Raw genomic sequence first — 8,091 nt, 5'->3', positions numbered from 1 at the left:
ATATCGTCTGGCCTAAGGGATAAAAGAAAGAGTAAGCATTGTACAAGTGCGGACCGGAGAGATTTTTTTATGTAGGCTATTATGAAAGTCAGAATTTCTAACCAGCAAAACTTTTGGCCTCCTAGTAGATCACTAGTTATTTTTTCTAATGAAGTTAAAAGTACAAAAATCTGGATAATTTCAGTAAAATCTGGCCAAAATGGGTGTTCGTCAGGAACAAAAACAAAACGCTTCTTATTACATCCAAATTGTGATTCAACCACCGGATATCATTGTTACTGTTGGTAATTTATCTACTTTTGCGAATTTGTTTCATCAAAAACTTCAATTATTCAAATATAGCCATGGTGAAATTGTTGCCACTGCCGGTATCGAAGTTATGAAAGATCACATTGACACCTAAAGTGCTACCACACAAACAAGAAAATTTTTAAGTGTTTCGCATGACTATTGACATTTCAGTATTGCAGTTTATTGCAGTTTACCATTTTTTCAAAGTTCAATAAATTTATATAAATAAAAATGATTTGGTGTCCGTTCATCACGATTTAACTCGAGAACGGAACAACGAATTCGAGTTATTATTTAAAACAATAATAAAAAATCAACGTTATGCAAATCAAAGAAGAAGTATTGAATTCAAGTATTTTGTTCAATTACTAATTGGAATTAGAGTGGTGTTCTCTATTATCAATTGTGAATATCGCGTTCAGCAAAACCATTTCAGGGAGAAACATGAGTTTTCCAAATTGTTTTATCCAAAATATCAATCGTGGGCGGGACGAAGTTATTTTGTTGCTAAGATATCGGTAAACAGTCGAGTGATTTATAGGTTAGAAAATTTTAAAAATAGGCATTTCAGATAAAATCGGCAAGAAAGTAGGCCATCTAGTCGATGCCAAACAAGAAGTGAATCTAGTTTCCTGTTTTCTATTAATTTAATGAATGTTAGAAAAATATATTGAAGTACAATTTAGCTGCTGTCCCCTTTGACATGACATGTTTTGCTAGAACGGTCTTCAATGGAACCGAATTTATTTTGGGTGTGATGGGAACATGTTTTAATTTATAATTTTCACCTTACTGATATCTACTAATCCCCATCGCATGAAGTGATATTAGGTTTAACAAATGTGGTCGAAATATTTACCTTGATGAATTGATCCAATCCAATCCAAGTCCAATAAAGAAGAATGATAGATTTGAAGGGTTTGTTTAGAGGAATAAACAAAACAAATTCTATAAATAAAGTTTATTTTAAACTGGATATTCAAGTCATCTATCATCTACCTCAGGGGTTTTCAAACGGTGCTCCGCGGGAAATTTGTGCTCCGAGAAGTTATAGCAAATGCTCCCACTTGAAAACCCACCTTGAAAAAAAATAATCTTCAATTCAATTTCACTAGGAATATAGTGATTTATTTTGTTTTCTCTGGGTTAGAAGTCGTGTGACTGATACGCGTAACCAAAATAGAGTTGTCCTAAGTTGAGTAATGTCAATACAGATAGAATTTGTTTTATTGATGAAAACATGCCGGTGCTCCATCATATATTTTTGCTATAAAAAGTGCTCTGCCATAAAAAAAATCTGAAAACCCCTGATCTACCTCATAATTAAAATGGATAAAAGAATATTAACTAGATGAACTCTGGCACAGCAACTAGTAAGGCATCGGCGGATTACTTAAAAAGCGTACAATTTTTCAATGTACTGAAAATATTCCTGAAAATATTATTTTTCACAACTCAAGTATGAAAAAAGTATCTTCAACTATCTTCATTCAAAATACTGACCATCTGAACTTTATTGTTGTGTTCAGGCGCAAAACATTAAAAAAAAAATTCCAGTGTTTCATAACTATAGTAAAATCTGTTTTTGTGCGGTTTTTTTTTTGTGCGATTTTCTGTTCTTGTGCGGTTTTTTTGTGCGATTTTTTTTGTGTGGTGTATGAAAAGAAGCATATTCGACGAAGTTATCGTCCATTTAGTTTTTTTCGATGGTTTATATGCGTTCCAGTGCATATTTGCGTCTCAATTATCCACTTCTAAAATCATTCGCCTCCTCTCATCAAATGCTCTAAGTTTTTCTAAGTTTTTGCATGACATGATTTCTAACAGTAACACGTTTCGACATGCAACTAAAGGCACAAAACAGCTACGCGCAACCGAAAAGGTAAAGTGTCCCATCGCAAAGCAGGAAACACAAGGAAATTGAACGGTGAATGGCGTGGATTTGGATTATTTTCTTGGGGGAAACTTTTTTTATGCGGTCCCTATCTACCGCACAAAAACTTTTTTTTTTCAAAATGTGTACCGAACTCGATTTTTTAAAGCTGCTGGTGAAGTTTTGCACGATTTTTTCTTATGCGATTTTTTTGTGCGGTCCCTATCCCCCGAATAAAAAAAGGATTGCCTGTATATAACCAGATGGAAAAACTCTCACTCCTTAGTAAAGGACGTCAATTTCACATGAATTACATTAAATTTCTAATTCATAGATCATCTTCAGCTCCCAATCAGTTCAAATAACCCATTCGGGGTGGTTTTGACCAAACTGCGCCATGGTGTAGGGTGTACCTCGTTCTACGCAGAAGATACTGCTCGTTTAAGCTCTTCAAATCACTCATACTGCTTGTAGGCTGCATCTACTATTCGTACAATCACTCCTCATAATTTCTTGACAGGGTTTTGATCCGAAAAACAAGCTGACCAGTCCAGAATCTTAAGCTCCTATTTAATAAATCATGCCTTGACTTTCCGGATTTTATGAATTGATGCTAAATTACCAAATTATCACGGTGTTTTCGATGCAAAAACCAAAGTAAATGATTCTGTAGTACTTCATTACCCTTCTGACTGTACATTAGCATTGATGAAAAGCTATCTGAACAAGGCTGCTTTGAAAATATTTTCCTCGAACCATCAAACTACCGCCTGCAAAATTACGAGTTGAAAAAGTACATGACAGTTCCGTAAGTCCTACTAATATGAAGAAATTCTATTGTAGTTGAATTTCTTTTTATCATGGCTGTTCTCCTAAAATAGTGAAACCCATAGGATTTGCTTTCACATTAGTTTTTGAACCCGCAGCTTTGGAGATGAGATCTTTATGGTTTAGGGAAAATATTCTCAAAAGGCCTGGTTTAGGCAGGTTACCATCAACACGAATGAACGGTTAGAAGTGCAAAGAATTCATAATTATTTACTGCTGTTTTTACATCAAAAACAATGTGGTTATTGGGTAATTTGGCATCTTGGTTCAATAAATAGAGGCTTCAGATTCTGGACTGGTCTATTTTTTTACCAGATCAAAACACAATCAAGAGCTTATGAGGAGTGATCGTTCGAATAGTAGATGGAGCTTCCAAGCAGTATGAGTGATTTGAAGAGCTTAAACGAGCAGTATCTTCTGCGTAGAACGAGGTACACCCTACACCATGGCGCAGTTTGGTCAAAACCACCCCGAATGGGTTATTTGAACTGATTGGGAACTGGAGATGGTCTATGAATTAGAAACTTAATGTTATTCATGTGAAATTGACGTTAATTTAGTAATGGAGTGAGAGTTTTTCCATCTGGTTCTATAGTTATGAAACACTGGAATTTTTGTTTTCTGAATGTTTCGCGCCTGAACACAACAATAAAGTTCAAATGGCCAGTATTTTAAATGAAGATAGTTGTTATGTTCTACACTATATATTTCAATTCAACCGACTTCTTACATATCTCTGGAAACTCAGAAAAAATGAGTAGTTCTATAGTTGTGAAACGCAGTGTATTATCATTGCATATAAAGTGAATCCAACACTCTAGTGAACAATAAGTTTGAAGGTGTCAATCCAATCCTCAATATAAGCAATTGGTATTGTTCCATTTCTTATCCGTCCATGCCTCATATAGGTATTATATAAATAACCTTCCCGTCATTATTAAAGAAACATACAAACGTGCTTGAATTTCCTGCCAGTGGTCTTAAATACGTTTCTTTTTTATTGAAATGCAGTTCGCACTGATGGGAACCAATTCATTCATATCCCAAACATAGAGACTAGTCGGCGATGAAGTGATTATTATCAGTTCATGTAAGGTAATTCCTTTTCACTTTTCTTCGCATAACATCGGTACAGTTTCTCGCCCCTACACAATAACAAAAGTCACGGGAGTGTGCCAACCTGCTTATCATGAGTTAATTTTTCTACAATGCATCAGCATGTGAGCACATTCGAGCGGCTGGAAAACATTTGAACTATGCTCCCACAACGGTGATAAGCAATGAAAAAACTCAGGTCGTTTGTGATTCTATGTATATTTTGAACAACTTGATTGTTTGGAGTACATTTTTCATACAATGGTATAAAACGTTTCCGCATCCAAAGATACTAAAACGTACAATCCAGAGCAAATTCTGCTTCAACATTCGCCCTGTATGGTAACAGCTAAGATCACGTGAAACGTATCCATTGGTTTTTTGTTCCGTTAAAACGATAAAAGCACCTCGTGCGTCATGTAAGAAACCCATTAAACAAATCTACTTTCATTTAAACTCTCTGTTGCCAAAACTGCCACAACTGTTGACACAGATGATACATTGTTTCTTCTCAAGCCGTCGTGACACCTCGGGACCTGAAATGCAGCGCGGAATTCGAAGGTATTACTTACAAATATAGGGGTCGTGTCCGGCCAAAACCAAAAAACAAAAAAAGCCATTTGCGCGTTTTCTTAAGTGACGGACAAACAAGGCTTGGAAGTTATGAACTTATTTGGAAACGCTGTCCGCAGATTCGACCAATGTTGTTGACCTAGGTAATGGGTTGGGATGGAGCGGCGTGCGAAGGCGGTGGGTAGATGCGAGCACGTGATAATTGAGCAGCCACAAAGAGAGAAATGTGCCTCCAATTGACATGTCACACGCGTGTCAACCTTTTGATTCTGTAACCTTCGCTTATCATATTGGTCACACCAAACCAGGTGTTACTTTTTGTTCGATTACGACCAGCAGTCTGCGGTGTTCGGTTGTTGATGTTCAGTGTTTCTTTTTCCTTCATATTCAGTTTTTGTGTTGTTTAATGTATGGTTCCGATTCAATACGAACGAAAGTGAACTGCAAACATATTTGTTATCCATCGTTACAGCCAGCACTGGATTTTGTAAACTGTATCGTGGAGCGGGTATGAAAAAGAAACAGGTTCACAATACAAAAAACGGGGAGATACATATACAGTAGGGTGCCAATGAAAATGGTCATCTCGAATTTCAAAAAGTTACCACATAAAAAATGTTCACCACCTCGAAAATACACCCTATGCAAAATATCAGCTCAATCGGACTTAAGGGAGAGTAGTGCAAAGAGATTAAAGAGTTTTTTGAAAATCGAAAAATCACCCAAGGGGGGAGGGGGTTTTCGAAAAAAAATGTTGGATGCCAAATGTCTCAAAATTGCATAAAACGTCGAGATCTAGTGTCATCCCGAAAGAAATTTTTTTGTCAAAAATCGGCATTCTGGGACTGAAAAAAATTTCGAGATAACTGTAAATCTCGACGTGTCATGTTATTTTAAGACATTTGGCATAAATTTTTTTTAAACCCTTATTTCCAATGATTTTTCGGTTTTCAAAAAACTCAAATTTTAACGTCTGCGACACCAGTAAATGACGCCCGAATGAGTTAATATTTTGCATAGGGTATATTATCGTGTAAATCAACGTTTCGTAGCAAGCTCCGAATGAAAAATCGAGATAACTATTTTTATTATCGCAGAACATTTGACCCAGTTATTTTTTTATTAGGGTGCCCATTTCCATTTTAGGGTGGTTCGAAAAATCATTTTTTTCCACTCTTTCCAAAAAATGATTTGTTTCGAAAAAATGAAAGAAATCACAACTCCGATTTTTGGATATGTTATGTAAAACATCCTCAGCTTTCAAGATATGAAGAATGTATAGCCCTCTAGTCCAAAACCATGAAAACAAAAAAAAACAAATACAATCAATGATTACAAAAACAAAATCCAAAGCGTCATATTTTTACAAAAAAAATACTAAGTAATTGGCTTTAATTTGATATATCGATCATCTGAATCGGTCTAGTAGTTCAAACGTTGTTAATTTTCAAAAACAGTGAAAAAAGACGTAAAATGGATTTTTCTACTCTAAAATGGAAATAAACACCCCAATGAACAAATAATAAAACATGGTCCCATATTTTGCAATATAGACTGTTCTTCGCCGCACAAGTCTCACAGGTTTGATGGAGGAAGAAAGGAACAGAAACTTTCAAAGTTTGACAAGAAATACATGATTTGGCAAGCAATCTGCTGATGTGCGCCGTTCGTGACTACGTAAATTGGATGTTCCACAAAGTTCGTCAAAAATAGTTTCACCACCTTGGGCCCATTTTTTGAAATTTCTACATGACTTTTATTTTGTTTGAAAAAAATAAACAAAAAAATTAAAAAATATGTATTTTGGATATTTCAAATTGATTTTTTATTTTGTAAATAAAAAAAGAGTACTAATTTTTTTTCTCAGTGTAAATTTTTTTAATATTCAACCATCAATACTCTATAACTCATTCTAAGACACTATTTCGGTACGACTCATAGTTTTTGAGATATAAATTATCAAAGATTTCTCTTACTAAAATCGATACGCCCTTTTCAAAAGTTACGCTTGAGTCAAAAAATTCCCAATTGCTGTGAAAAACTCATATTTCCTCCAACCCAAACGGAATACACACTTTCATTGGAATCAAAAATACAAATTTTTAAAATCTGCATTTTTAGGACGATTTCATTTGGAAATGCTGTATTAATAAACGACCTAAATAGAACGTAATAAAAGCTGCGGTTTCGACAATATTTCAACGGACACTGTCAAAAGTAACTGCATTGTTTTCTTTCGAATTCTGCCAGAATCCTTCAATAAAATGTTGCGTGTGATCCTAGAAATTAATTAAATTATATAGAATTAATTTTATTTTATTTTATTTATTTCTTTGATTTCTTTTATTTGAATCATAAATTAGTTGAAAGATTACTTATTAATAGAATCACATCTTTTAGTACATCTTTTTCATACATTTTAGTACATCTCCCGCAACTGCTGAATTGTTGGATAACGTTGTGAATGGAATTGATTCTACGCAATTAGTTGGTGCGCTTTTTAGATTTGCGTAAAGCATTCGACACTTTGAACCACTCCATTCTGCTGGAGAAACTTGATAGCTGTGGAATCAGGGGTGTTGCAAACGACGTGATTCGCAGCTATTTGTCGGGAAGAAAACAGTTTGCAGCAATAGGTATGTCTAGAAGTTCAACGAAGCCTATTGGAGTGGGTGTACCCCAAGGGAGTAACATAGGTCCGTTATTGTTTCTTTTTTACGTTATCGACTTGTATAGGCTCCATTTGAAGGGAACCTCTCGTCTATTTGCAAACGACACCGCTCTTTTCTATCCACAAACTAATATTGAGCAAATAGTCTGCAACATGAATGATGATCTAAAGATTCTTTTGAAATACTTTGCAGCCAATATTCTTTCTCTGAACGCTTCCAAAACTAAATGCATGTTATTCCATTCTTCAAAAAAGTCTGTCCCACAACACGGCAGTGTTATGCTAAACTCTTGTGTAATCGAAGAAGTCAAATCATTCAAATTTGGATTCAACACTCTCTTGGTTTGATCACATCGAATATGTTGAGAAGAAAGTTTCATCTCATTGTGGGATAATCCGTAGGGTAAGTCATTTCGTATCACGCAGTATTCTATTAAAATTTTATTTTACTCACGTGCACTCGTGCTTAAACTACCTTGTTATAGCCTGGTTTCGAGCTTGAAAATCTCACCTGAGAAAACATCAAACTTTGCAAAATAGATGCTTGAAAACAACATTTAAAAAACCAGCATTGTTCCCTACTCTGTCATCATATTCAGATAATTTCCATAATATTCTTCCAATATCCAGTCTTTGCGACATGTAAACAATTAATTTTGTGCACAACACTAATAATTTCCATCACTCTATCCAACTACCTTCCACTAGCCATAGCTATCCGACCAGGAATTCAAACAATTTAAGGTTATTATGAGCACAC

This window comes from Toxorhynchites rutilus, chromosome 1 (assembly GCF_029784135.1).
Source record: "Toxorhynchites rutilus septentrionalis strain SRP chromosome 1, ASM2978413v1, whole genome shotgun sequence".
Taxonomy (NCBI): domain Eukaryota; kingdom Metazoa; phylum Arthropoda; class Insecta; order Diptera; family Culicidae; genus Toxorhynchites; species Toxorhynchites rutilus.
This window is presented reverse-complemented; position numbering follows the sequence as displayed.